This window comes from Halichoerus grypus, chromosome X, assembly GCF_964656455.1.
Source record: "Halichoerus grypus chromosome X, mHalGry1.hap1.1, whole genome shotgun sequence".
Taxonomy (NCBI): Eukaryota; Metazoa; Chordata; class Mammalia; order Carnivora; family Phocidae; genus Halichoerus; species Halichoerus grypus.
In genome coordinates, this window is record NC_135727.1 from 30,788,155 (window position 1) to 30,802,920 (window position 14,766).

The window sequence follows — 14,766 nt, forward strand, 5'->3', positions numbered from 1 at the left end:
AGGTCATGGTCCCAGGGTCCTGGGATGGAGCCCTGCATCGGGCTCCCTGCTCCGTGGGAAGTCTGCTTCTCCCTCTCCCACTCCCCCTGCTTGTGTTCCCTCTCTTGCTGTGTCTCTCTCTATGTCAAATAAATAAATAAAATCTTAAAAAAAGAGAGAGAGAAACAAAGTTAGAAATTAAAAAAAAAAAGAGCAAGACAACAATAGAGAAAAGCATACAAGTGACCGTGACATAGTGATGAATGATAAAGACAGACCAGAGCTCCTCTGCTCTCACTTGGTACCTGTATTTTCTGTCAAGGAGAAATTTTCATACTGGAAAGTCTAGCCCAGTGCTCTTCAAACTTTACCATGCATATGCATCACCTCAGGATTTTGTTAAAATGGAGATTCTTTTTTAAAAAAATATGGAACGCTTCATGAATTTGTGTGTCATCCTTGGAGCAGGCCATGCTAATCTCTGAGTCGTTCCCAATTTCAGTATATGTGCTGCCAAAGCGAGCACTTAAAATGGAGATTCTGGGGGCACCTGGGTGGCTCACTTGGTGAATCGTCTGCCTTCGACTCAGGTCATGATCTTAGGGTCCTGGGATCGAGCCCTGTGATGGGCTCCTTGCTTAGCGGGGAGCTTGCTTCTCCCTCTCCCTCTGCTGCTCCCCCTGCTTGTGCTCTCTCTCTCTCTCTGTCAAATAAATAAATAAAATCTTAAAAAAAAAAAGTCCAGGATGGATAAATGGTTAAAATGGTTTTTAAAAGTTGCACCCCGATGTTTATAGCAGCAATGTCCACAATAGCCAAACTGTGGAAAGAGCCAAGATGTCCATCAACAGATGAATGGATAAAGAAGATGTGGTATATATATACAATGGAATATTATGCAGCCATCAAAAGGAATAAGATCTTGCCATTTGCAACGACGTGGATGGAACTGGAGGGTATTATGCTGAGCGAAATAAGTCAAACAGAGAAAGACATGTATCATATGACCTCACTGATATGAGGAATTCTTAATCTCAGGAAACAAACTGAGGGTTGCTGGAGTGGGGGGTGGGGTGGGAGGGATGGGGTGACTGGGTGATAGACACTGGGGAGGGTATGTGTTCTGGTAAGTGCTGTGAATTGTGCAAGACTGTTGAATCTCAGATCTGTACCTCTGAAACAAATAATGCAATATATGTTAAGAAAGAAAAAAAGAAGAAGAAGAATGTAGCAGGAGGGGAAGAATGAAGGGGGGGAAATCGGAGGGGGAGAAGAACCATGAGAGACAATGGACTCTGAAAAACAAACTGAGGGTTCTAGAGGGGAGGGGGTTGGGAGGATGGGTTAGCCTGGTGATGGGTATTGAGGAGGGCACGTTCTGCATGGAGCACTGGGTGTTATGCACAAACAATGAATCATGGAACACTATATCTAAAACTAATGATGTAATGTATGGGGATTAACATAACAATAAAAAAAAATTAAAAAAAAAAAAAAGTATTTCATTGCTGGGGCACCTGGGTGGCTCAGTCGGTTAAGCATCTAACTTCGGCTCAGGTCATGGTCTTGGGGTCCTCAGGCTCCTCGGGCTCCCCACTCAGTAGGGAGTCGGCTTGTCCCTCTCCTTCGGCCCCTCTCCCCACTTGCATGCTCTCTCTCTCTCAAATAAATAAATAAAATCTTTTAAAAAAAAGAGTATTTCATTGCTTTAGCCAGGTTCAAGTCTTTGGTCTAGACAAATGACATCTCTCAGAGCATTGGGAGTGCCTGCAAATGAGACCTTTAAACCACTCTGGGGATACTTTTATTTTCATCAATGTGGAGAGTAGGAGAGGTGCTAGAAACCTCTAGAAGAGAGGCAGATACAATCCTGGGTTTCAAAACAGGAAAGAAGTGCAAGTGGAAGTGGACAGATCAGTCAGCTTGATGTTGATTCCAGGAGACAATCTGAAATAGATTCTTTTTCAAGCATGGTTTCTGCTCACCGGACCCAGTATGATTTCCCTGAGAGCAAATCCCGTCCGACTAGTTTGATTATCTCTGATAGGTTTACTAGAACAAAGGTCAGGGCAGCTACGGTAGATCGAGAGCAAGTGAAATCGGGCACAACACTAGCTGAGGACTTTCAAGATATTATTTGTGCAAAGCAGCACAATAGTGACTGGCTGTGAGGCCAATGAGGGGGATTAGGAACGGGTTGATCCAGTCTGCCCAGAGGGCCCTGACGAATGAGTAATAGCTCCCAAAGGAGAGCATCCAGGCCCACTATAAGGCTTCGTCCTCGGCCTGGTCTGTTGCAGCAATTTTATCACTGGCTTAGATCCGTGGTTCTCAAATATTTGGGCACCTCGGGATCTCTCGGGGACAAGGGATGCTTGTTAAAATATAGGTTCCAAGGCTCCAATCCTGGGCTCTGATTCAGCAGGTCTGAATGCATTTTTTATTAAGCATCTCAAAGTGACCCTGAGGAAGGTGCTCCGTGGAGCTTCATTTGAAAAAAACTGAACATAAGCAGCACAAGACACTCTTTGACAAATGTGTATTTGGGGTTTCCCAAATGAGCGAGGGATAGTGAAGCCAAGGCTAATATTTCCTTAGAGAGCCATCCTCAAGCCCCGAGGCTGCCCATTTTCTTGATTCTGAAGGAGACTGAGAGTGGGGAAGTATTTTTACCTTTGGCCTATATTGTTTGAATTAATTATTATAAAAAGAAGTCTAGGACTTCGCTCTAGTAGACGGAAATACACATACTCTCTGCTATTTCTCTGATGAAGTACAACTAAAACCCCTTGACATTGTATATAAAACAAACATACAGGGGCTCCTGGCTGGCTCTGTTGGAAGACCATGCCACTCTTGATCTCTGGGTCTTGAGTTCAAGCCCCACGTTGGGTGTAGAGATTAATTAACTAACTAATTAACTAACTAACTAACTAACTAACTAACTAACCAAACAAACTTAAACAAGAAAGCATACAAAGGCTCTGAAAGGTGGAGAGAACAAGGTAGATCATTTAGGGATCTTTGGATGCAAGGAACAATACGGTGGTAAGTTCCCTGGGTTTCTTTCGGCCTCATGTACCATATACTTGGGGCTGCAGAAGGTGGTAACCCCAAAGTGTGGAGGCCTGAAATGTGGAACTGCCAACGAGTGCAGACAAAAAAAGGCCCAAGAAAAGGCTCGCTCTCTTTAACCAAAGACCATAAAAGAAACAGCCAAGAATGACAGCAAACATTTAGACAATAACTGCTTTTCCCCAGCCAAGCACTACAGAAAAATCGTGGCACCATCCCCACCTACACCAGCAAAGGCCAAGGGAGGAGCCTAGATTTCTGCCCTCACAAGGTTGTACCGAGGCACCCAAGCCTTCTGCCTCGGTGGCTGGTGTCAGAGGAGGCTTGGAGGAGAGTCAGGACATTCAGCACTGCCCCCTCAGCAACGGGGCCACCTCCCCCTCATGGTGTCAGTAGAACCCATGTGGAGAGCAGTCACAGGGCCCCTACACCTCCCAGCCAGGGAGGAATCAGTAGAGCCCGAGTGGGGGGCTGGAACTCCCAGCCCTACCCAGCAGCCCCTCCTGGGTGGCAGAGGAGGCCCCGGGGCTAACCTGGATGCTCACCACCGCTGGCAGTAACAGGGCAGCATCGCCTCTTTCCTCTGACAGGACAGTGTCACGGGAAGTCGGCTAGAACAGAAGGTTTAAATACGATACGGAGTCTCACAACATAATACCCCAAGTGTCGAGGTTTCACCTGAAAGTCACTCATCATACCAAGGATCAGGAAGATCTCAAACCGAAGGAAAAAGACGAAAAGATGCTGTCTTAGTGTCCCAGGGCTGCCATAACACAGTACTACAAACTGAGTGGCTTAAAAACAACAGGAATTTGTTGTCTCACCGTTCTGGAGCCTAGGAGTCCGAAATCGAGAATCAGGGTGTTGACAGGGCCATGTGCCCTCTGAAACCCCGAGAGGAGAATCCTTCCTGGCCTCTCCCTAGCTTCTGGAGTGGCTGTCAGTTCCTTGGCTCACATTGGTATCAATCCAAACTCTTTCTCTGTTATCACATAGCATTCTCCCCGTGTCTGTGTCCGAAGTTACCTCCTCTTATAAGGATACCAGTCGTATTTCATTAGGACCCTCCCTAATAACCTCAGCTTAACTTAACTGCATCTGCAAAGACCCTATTTCCAAGTAAGGACACATTTACAGGTAATAGGGGATGAGGACATCAACACATCTTTGTGTTTCAGGAATACAGTTCTACCTGTAACAGTTGCCAACACCGAGATGGCAGAAATGTTAGAATCCTCTGACAGAGATTTTAAACCTGCTGTCATAAGAATGCTTCAGCAAGCAGCTACGAACACACTTGAAACAAATGAAATAGAACGTATAAAATAGAAACAAATGAGAATTCGAGAAGATAAAGAAGCACAAAAGGAGTAAAAACTGAAAAATACAATCACTGAGATATAAAACTTAGAGGATGAGCTCAACAGCAGAATGGAGGTGACAGAGGAAAGAATCAATAAACTGGAAGATAACGTAATAGAAATGACCCAATCTGAGCAACAGAGGGAGAATATAAATTTTAAAGATTTATTTATTTATTCCGGAGAAAGGGAGACAGAGTGAGTATGGGGGAGGGGCAGAGGGAGACGGGGAGAGAGAGAGAGACAGAGAGAATCCCCGTCTGAGCGCAGAGCCCGATGTGGGGCTTGATCCCATGACCCTGAGATCATGACCCCGGCCGAAACCAAGAGTCAGATGCTCCACTGACTGAGCCACCCAGGTGCTCTGGGAGAAAATAAATTTTAAAAAATGAACAGAGCCTCAAGGACCTGAGGGATTATAACAAAAGATCTAACATTTGTGTTGTAGGAGTATCAGAAGGAGATGAGAAAGAGGGTAGAGCTTAAAAAGTACTCAAAGAGGCTCCTGGCTGGCTCAGTCAGTAGAGCACATGACTCTTGATCTCGGGGTTGTGAGTTCGAGCCCCATGTTGGGCATAGAACTTACTTTAAAAAAAGTAATAATGACCGAAGAAGAGATAATGGTTTTTGTTTGTTTGTTTGTTTTGTTTTGCATAGAAATAATGACTGAAATTTTCCCAAATATGGCAAGAAACATAAAGCCACAGATTCATGAAGCTGAGCAAATCTTAAACAGGATATACTCAAAGAAATCCATACCAAAGCACATCATAATTAAACTTCTGAAAACTAAAGACAAAGAAAAAAATCTTGAAAGCCACAAGAAACAAATGTTATCTTGGGGAAATAACAATTTGAATGACAGCAGATTTCATATCAGAAGTCATGGAAGCCAGAAGGAATTGGCACAATATTTTTTTTAAAGGGTGAAAAAAAGTTGTCAACCCAGAATCCTGTACCTAGTGAGAACATCCTTCAGGAATGAAAGGAAAACCAAGACATTCTCCAATTAGGGAAAACTAAGAGAATTTGTCACCATCAGACCAACCCTAAATTTTAATTTAGGGTTTTAGAGCTAATGGAATTGCTCTAAACAGAAAGGATATGATAAAAGAAGAAATCTTGGAACATCAAGAAGGAAGGAAGAAGAACACAATAAACAAAAATATGGGGAAATGAGATAATCTTTCTTTCTCCTCTTAAATTTTCTATATTATGTTTGATGGTTGAAGCCATAATTATAACAGTATCTGATGTGGTTCTAAATGTGTGTAGAGGAAGTATTTAGGACAATTATAAATAGGGGAAGGAAAGGGAATATAAAGAGAGGTAAGATTTCTATACTTCACTCAAGATGGTAAATGGATAACACCAATAGATTGTCATAAGTCCTCTGTATATATAATGTAATACCTGTATATATAAGGTAATACCTAAAAAAAACCTTTGCAAAGAAATATACTAAAAAACATCATAGATAAATCGAAATAGATTTCTAAAAAATGTCTAAGTAACCCACAGGAGGGCAGTAAAAAGAAAGCAAGAAATGAAAAACAGAGAGAACAAACAGAAAACAAAAAAATTAAATGGCAAGCTCAAGCTCTAATGTAGCAATAATTACATTGAGTGTAACACTCTATATACAACAATTAAGAGACAAAGATTGGCAGTGTGGATTAAAAAACAGAGCCAACTAAGGGTGCCTGGCTGGCTCAGTTGGAGGAGGGTATGACTCTTGATCTCGGGGTTGTGGGTTCAAGCCCCATATCGCGTGTAGCGATTACTAAAACAAAACAAAACAAAACAAAAACCAAAAAAAAAAAACCAGCTTAAAAAAAGAGTAAGTTATTAAAAAAAGACCAGGGCCAACCATACACTGTCTACAAGGAAATCACTTCCAATATAATGATAAGCCAAGGTGAAAATAAAAGGATAGAGAGAGAGATATTATGCAAACATTAACCAAAACAAAACAGAAGTGGCTCTATTTTAATATCAGATAAAATAGACTTTAGAGTAAAGAAAATGACCAGTGGCAGAGAGGGATATGATGATTTATATGATGATAAAAATGTCAAAATTCACCAAAAAGACATAGCAATCCTGAATGCATATACACCAAAAAAAGAGCTACAAAATATATAAAGCAAAAGCTAGAGATAGATAAGCCCCACAACAGTAGCCGGACACTTCAATAACCCCTTCCCAACAACGAATAGATCAACTAGACTGAAAATAAGCAAGGATGTACAACTCAACAACATCAACCAGCAAGATCTGATAGACATTTCTAGGACACTCCAGCCAACAACAGCAGCATATGCATTCTTTTCAAGTGCCCACAAAACATACACAAAGATAGAGCATATTCTGGACCATAAAACAAGTCTGGAAAAATTTTAAATAATTGTGTTCTCTGATCACAATGGAATCGGAGTAGAAATCAATAAACAAAAAGATGACAGACAAATCTCCAAACAATTGGAAACTCAAAACATACTTCTAAATAATCCACGGGTCAAAGAGAAAGTCTTTGGAAATAAAAAAAAAAACATTAAACCAAATGAGAATGAAAATGCAACAAATCAAAATTTGTGGCAGGCTGCTAAAGTAGTGTTGGGAGGAAAATTTACAGCACTAAATGCACACATTAGAAAAGAGGAAAAGTCTCAAATCAGTAATCTCAGCTTCCACCTCAAGAGCCTGCAAAAACAAGAGCAAAATAAACCCAAAGTAAGCAGAAGGAAGAAAACAATAATTGCTCAAAGCAGAAATCAATGAAAGCAGAAACAGAAAAACAACAGGGAAAAACAATGAAACAAAGAACTGGTTCTTTGAAAAGACCAATAGCCAAACCTCTACGACCACTGACAAAGAAAAAAGATAGAGAAGGGGTACCTGGCTGGCTCTTGATAAGCATGGGACTCTTGATCTCGGGATCATGAGTTCAAGCCCCACGTTGGGTGTAGAGATTACATAAGTAAATAAATAAAGAGAGAGAGAGAAGACACACATTATCAATAGCCAGAATCAAACAGGGGATAGCACTACAGACCCTGCAGACATCAAAAGGATAATAAAAGAATACAATGAAAATCTCCTCACATGTGAATCTGACAACTTAGATGGAATGGACCAATTCCCTGAAAAACACGAATTGCCACAACTCACCAAATATGAAATAGATTATTTGAATAGCCTTATAACTTCAAGAAATTGAATTTATAATGTAAAAACTCTCAAAAAAAAAAAAAAAAGAAAAGAAAAGAAAGAAAGAAATCTCCATGCCCAGATAGCTGTACTGGAGAATTATACAAAACATGTAAGAAAGGATCTGTACCAATTCTACCAATCTCTTCCAGAAAACAGAAGAGGAGAAAATACAGTTGACCCTTAAATGACACTGGAGTTAGGAGTGCTGACCCCTCTGCACAAAAATCCATGTATAACTTTTAACTCTCCTGGGGCGCCTGGGTGGCTCAGTCATTAAGCGTCTGCCTTCGGCTCAGGTCATGATCCCAGGGTCCTGTTCGGCGGGGAGCCTGCTTCTCCCTCTCCCACTCCCCCTGCTTGTGTTCCCTCTCTTGCTGTGTCTCTCTCTGTCAAATAAATAAATAAATTCTTTAAAAAATAAAAACTTTTAACTCTCCCAAAACTTAACAGCTAATAACCTACTATTGACCAGAAGCCTTATGATAACATCAACAGTCAATTAACACATGTTTTGTATGTTATATGTATTATATAATGTATAAAGTAAGCTAGAGAAAGGAAAATGTTATTAAGAAAATCTTAAGGAAAATACATTTACAGTATTGTACTGCAGAAAAATCCACATATAAGTATTATATTGTTCAAAATCCGCATATAAGTTCAAACCCATGTTGTTCAAGGATCAACTGTACTTCCCAATTCACTTTATGAACTAGTATTAACCTGGTATCAAAATCAGACAGAAATCACACAACAAAGAAAACTATACACCAATAACCCTCATGAACGCAGATGCAAAAATCCTTCACAAGATATTAGCAAATAGGGGGCTCCTGGCTGGCTCAATCAGTAGAGCATGTGACTCTTGATCTTGGGGTTGTGAGTTTGAGCCCCACGTTGGGTGTAGAGATCACTTAACAAAAAAAGATAATAGCAAATAGATTTCAGCAATGTATAAAAGGAATCGTATACCATGTCCAAGTGGGGTTCATTTTGGAGATACAAGGATACTTCAATATTCAAAATCAATCAGTGTAATCTGCCATGTTAACAGGCTACAGAAGAAAACTTAAACGATTGTATCAATTGAAGCAGAAAAAGCTTTTTGATAAAATGTCACACCTGTTCAGAATAAAAACTCTCAGTTCACTAGGAACAGAAGAGAGCTTCCTCAACTCAGCAGAAAGTATGTACAAAACCTCTGGGAACTTATGAGTATGTAATCTTTCATGGCAAAAGAGACTTGGTAGATGTCATTAAATTAAGGATCCTGACATGGTAAGATTATCCTGGATTATCCAAGTGTGTCAAGATAATCATGGGGTCCTTACAAGAGGGAGACAAGAGGGTCAGAGTCAGAGAAGGAGGTATGAGGATAGAAGCAGAGGTTGGGGCGACGTGCTCTGCAGATGGAGTAAGGGGTCACGAGCCGAGGAATGCAGGCAGCCTCTGGAAGGTGGAAAAGACAAGGAAACAGATACCCCCTAGAGTCTCAGGAAGGAACGCTGCCCGGCTGGCCCTCTGATTGTAGGACTTTTGACCTCCAGAACTGTAAGATAATAAATCTTCTGGTGGCGTTTTAAGCCACTCAGTTGTTTTAAACTACTCAGTTTGTGGTCATTTTTTTAGAGTAGCAATAGGAAACATACAGAGGTGATGGCAATTGCTAGCACAAAGTTTAAAAAGGCTCTCTGGCAGGGGCGCCTGCCTGGCTCAGTCGGTAGGGTGTGCAACTCTCGATCTCAGGGTTGTGCGTTCATGCCCCTTGTTGGGTGCAGAGATTACTTAAATAAAGGAATTAGACTGGGGCGCCTGGGTGGCTCAGTCAGTGAAGCGTCTGCCTTCGGCTCAGTTCGTGATCCCCGGAGTCCCGGGATCAAGCCCCATGTCGGGCTCCCCGCTCAGCGAGGAGTCTGCTTCTCCCTCTGCCTCTCCCCCTGACCCCCGGCTTGTGTTCTCGCTCACTCACTCTCTCTCTCTCAAGTGAATACATAAAATCTTTAAAAAAAGAAATTAGATTAAAAATAAAAAGACTCTCTGACAAAGCTCTTGGCTCCTGCCTGGCCTGTCGATCCCTGGAAGATGGGAGCAATGCAGATATGAATTCATAACGTATATTCTATATTGTTCTTGTGGCTCTCCGCGTATTTCCCTACGCTAAATTATACTCTTTAGATGTATGTTACCTGTGGGCAGGCTGAGTCAGTACATCACACAAGAACTTGTCTGCCTAACAGGCAGGCAGTAATAATGCTTTGTAACTAAATAATATGTTGGAGTTTCTGAAAGGTTTTCACATATGACACAAGTATCAACATACATTGAAAATATGAGGGCGGGGGGCGCCTGGGTGGCTCACTCGATCACGTGTCTGACTCTTGATTTCGGCTCAGGTCATGACCTCAGGGTTGGCTCCATGTTAAGATTCTCTAAAGAGATGAAGCTTCTGCCTCTCCCACTGCCTCTGCCTGTCCCCCCAATCAAAAAAAAAAAAAAGAAAAGAAAAGAAAAGAAAAAGAAAATCTGAGGGCAGGGATCATAGGAGGTCTCCGGAGGAGGAGGCTGTCAAAGCACCACTGAGTGAACAAAAGAGGAAGAAAGACAATTGCCAGGGAAAGGTAATGAGCTCTCCTTCCCCTGGAAAAATTGGTGAAGGCCTGCAACCTTTAAGTCTTAGCTCGAAAGACGCGGCCATCTTTGGGGGGGGGGCATTATTCTGCCTGCCATGACTTCCGGTCTCTCTACTCTGGAGGGACTGTTTCTCTCAATCATCCACTGATATCATCCCCTGTGGCATCTCCCAGAAGGCACAGCTCTGGGCTTTCTGTTAATATTCACTGTACAGTCATATCAGAGACTTGTGGCTTTTGATTTGTTGTTTTCCTATTTTGTTTTTAGTCAGATGTGCCACCGGGTGAGAGGGACTGTCTCAGTCTTCACCGGTAGAGTTCTCTATCCCGGAATGGAAGCCAGCGGATCCTAGGAGGGCTGTTCTCAGTCCTGAGATATCTGGGTCTAATTCACAATAGAATTTAAGGAATGAAGCTACTGGGTGTTTTGAAGTGGCCTGTCACTGGGAGCTCACACAAGTCAGTCAGGCCCTCCGTCTCCGCCACCCCAGCCTGCCCCTCCCACAGCCCCCCCCCCCCCCCCCGCCAATCTCGGCAAACAGCAAATCCAGTCTTCCAGTTTCTCACGCAAAAACTTGCCTCTAACATCCAGCATCTAAAACATCAGCAATCCCTGTGGATTACCTGCAACATATATTCCGAACTTAACCGCTTCTTACACCACTACTGCTAGGAGCCTGGTCTGAGCCACCAGCAGCTTTCTCCCCAGGCATTGCTTTTGTACCCAGTTTGCTCCTCCTTCTTCCATTCTGCCTTCCTCCAGTTTCTTTTCTGTATTAAGTCATCTCTACGTCCCACGTGGGGCTTGAACTCATGACCCCGAGATCAAGAGTCGCATGCTCTTCCGACTGACCCAGCCAGGCACCCCCCCCACCTCCTCCAGTTTATTTTCAACACAGCAGCCACCGTGACTCTCAAAAAATGTGCTTCAGATCATGTCACTCCTCTTCTTACAACTCTCTAGTGGCTCTGCATCTTGTTCTGAGGACAAGCTAAAGTCATGGCCCACAAGCATCTCCTTGCTCCTCCCTGACCATGATACCTCAGGTCTCTGCACTTACTGTTCCCTCTGCTAGAATGCTTTTCCTCCAGATACCTGCCTGGCTCCTCTCTTATATCCTTTAGATTTTTACTTAAATGTTTCCTTCTCAATGAGTCTTTTGCTGGCCACCATTTCGAAAATTACAATGCCCCCTCCAACACCTCACCCCCCTTTCCTGCTGAATTTCCTCCATGGCTCTATTTGCCATCTGATATAATCTATTTATCTATCTATCTATCATCTATCATCTATCTATCTATATCTATCAAATTATATATAAAGTATAATTAAATATATAATATATAATTATATATAAAGTATAACGTGTTCATTGCCTGCCTTACCCCTCCAGTATAAATTCCCAAGGGCAGGGATTTTTCTCTGTTTTGTTCATTGATGAATTCCCCAGTGCAATGAGAGGTGCCTGTCACATAGTAAATGCCAATAAACATTTGCTGGATGGACGGAGAAATGAATTTTGCGTGTTCCCCACACCCCAGCCTCCCACTAACTATTCCCTCACCCAATCTCAGCATCACAGACTTCCACCCCTTTCACTGAGGTTCACTTTGCATCTCAAAAATGTCCCAAGGCGGGGCGCCTGGGTGGCTCAGTGGGTTAAGCGTGTCTGCCTCCTGCTGGGGTCATGATCCCAGCCTCCTGGGATCGAGCCCCGCCTCCTCGGGTTCCCTGCTCAGCGGGGAGCCTGCTTCTCCCTCTCCCTCCGCCCTACCCCCCCGCCAAATAAATAAGGTCTTTAAGAAAAATGTCCCAAGCCTTGCAACTGACCACGCCCACTCCGCAAAAAGCTTCCTGCCAGGAAATAGCCCTGGCGGTGCTGGCGGACCGGTTCCAGCCGGACATGATGTCTAGAAGTCAGGGAAGGCTTCTCGGAGGAGGTGACGACTGAGTGGCGGCTGAGGGGCCAGTGGAGTCAGAGTGAAGAAGTGCTATTCCAGCAGGCCACCGGCAGCGCCAGAGTTTGGACCGCCCCAGAAGTGGAAGCTCAGAGAGGGCCGCCTGAAACCGAGGGAAGAGGGAACGGCCGCTGGAGGCCACGCAGGGGCTGCTGGTGGGAGCCGTCATCGCGGGGATCCTGGGTGACCTGGGTTCAGGGGGACCCCGGAGCTGCCGGAGGAAACCGTGCAGGCCATGGAGGTGGAGTGAAGTAGGCTGGTGCTTAGAGCTTGGAGCAAAGGGGAATAAACCCAGGAAATACAAAAACACCTAAAAAAAAAAATATGTCCCAAAAGATTAGCCCCACACCCACTGAGGGAGTTTCATGTATCCCAGCCGGAAAGTTATTGCTCTTGGTTCGGGGCCAGAGGGAGCTGGATCTGAATGCTGGCCCTGCCGCTCAGTAGCTGTGCGTCAGACCCAAAGCAAGTCACTTCACTTCTCTGAGCCCCAGCTTCTCCGGTGGAGGGTGAGAACGTTATCTGCAATCGTAGCGTTCCCGGGAAGCCTGGAAGTAGGCATGTCTTTTTGATGCCAAGAGCAATGCCTGGCACAAAGAGGAGGCCATACCCTACACACCGCTCTGCGGTTTGCAATCCCTGCAGAACTCAGTGTTGTGCGTATATCCTATCGGTCCTTTCATCTTTATGATAGATTTCCGAAGCTGGGTTGCTGGTCCCAGTGGTATGGGCTTTAAAACAGTAAACAAACCATGCTAGATTATTATCCAGACAAGGCTGTAAAAATTCATACTCCTGCTAACTATGTCTGAGAATGCTTGTTTCCCCACACACTTACTAGTACCAGATGTTATGAGTCTTTTTCATTTTTGCCCATCTGATGGGAAGAAATGGTGTTGATTTCCATTTCCTTTATCACAATGGTGAAGTTGAACATCTTTTCATGTGTGTGTTATTCATTTGCAGGTCCTCAGATGTGATTGCCTTTCCTTTGTCCAGTTGTCTTTTGGGTCATTTGTATTTTTCTTCCTTTTCTTCCTTTTTTCTTAAGGATTTTATTTTTAAGGAATCTCTACACCCACCATGGGGCTCCAACTCACAACCCCAAGGTCAAAAATCGCACACTCCACCAACCAAGCCAGCCTGGCGCCTCTCGTTTGTATTTTTCTTATCAATTTATACATTGGGGATATGGAGGGCGACCGCCAATAGGTACGAAGCTCTTTTTTGGAGTGATGAAAATGTTCTAACATTAGATTACGGTGATAGTTTCAACAGCTCTGTAAATATACTAAAAAGCTTTGAATTTACACTTTAAATCAGTGAAATTTATGGTATCTAAATTGTATCTCAGTAAAGCTGTTAAAAAATGAAATATTTGGAAAGTGAATTTTTAAGACATTTTATGTATTTATATGAGAGAGAGAGAGAGAAAGAGGGAACACAAGCAGGGGGAGTGGGAGAGGAAGAAGCAGGCTCCCTGCTGAGCACAGAGCCCCATGCAGGGCTCAAATCCAGGACCCTGAGATCATGACCTGAGCCAAAGTCAGATGCTTAACTAGACTGAGCCACCCAGGTGCCCCCAAAGTGAATTTTAATGGCTCTATAAAATTTCCTTTACTGGAATGATCATATTTTATTTGACACCTCCAATTGCTTCTAATTATTTCCAATATTGCATTCATAAAGAAATCATGATGAATATCTTTGTGCATAAATCTCTGCTTTTTCTTAGGACACATTCTTAAAATGGGAATTCCTGGGGAGAAAGATTTTTTTTAAGGGGGAAGAATGATTTCTAATAAAGAATATGAAAATAGTTGACAGTGATTCCATCTCCATTTGAACATTCTAGAGTTTTCTCCTTAAGTTCAGAATGCCATATTTAGTACCTCAAAACTAGTGGGAGTGCCTCGCTGGTTCAGTCGGTAGAGCATGCGACTCTTGATCTTGGGGTTGTAAGTTCAAGTCCTATGTTGGGTGTAGAGATTACTTAAAAATAAAATCCTAAAAAAAACCCCACAACACTATTATTGGCCTAGGTCCTCCTACTATGGTGACATCAAGTGCCATTATAACTGATCATAGAGAACATCTTCGGTTTTGGTCACTCAAAGATATAAAGAGAACTCCTCTCTTTATCACCAGTTGTTTAATTGTTACAGACTGATGGCTAGAAAAACAATATGAGAAGCTAAATTGCTTTCCCTGGCTCAAATCCATGGGGAATACAGGCTAATTTTAGTGCAGTTTTTGGCAAAAGCAGGAAGTAGTACTCAGTGGTTTCGTCTGCTACCGTTCCGTACCACCTTCCCATCTTGCTGACATATGCTAGAGAATTACAGCAATAATAAGAGTTATAAGAATAATGATAGATGCTGTTGACTGGTAACTATAAGGTCCTTCTCTGGACAGAAAAGAACCTATCTTCTTGGTTAATTGTGCTGAATGCTAAGAAAGAAATTCACCTAGAAGGACGACGAAGGAAAAAGCTTATATTTCCTACCTGTTCTCTAGACCCATCCTCTCAACCCAAGCCCTTCTTCCAT

At 43.0% G+C, this 14,766-nt stretch overlaps 1 non-coding gene across 1 annotated transcript; it reads right to left on the bottom strand.

The window, feature by feature from the left end:
- Positions 1-401: 401 nt before the first annotated feature.
- Positions 402-505, bottom strand: LOC118551235 (U6 spliceosomal RNA). Its single transcript, XR_004924968.1, has one exon. It is a non-coding gene; the product is annotated as a U6 spliceosomal RNA (small nuclear RNA).
- Between the last annotated feature and the right edge of the window lie 14,261 nt (positions 506-14,766).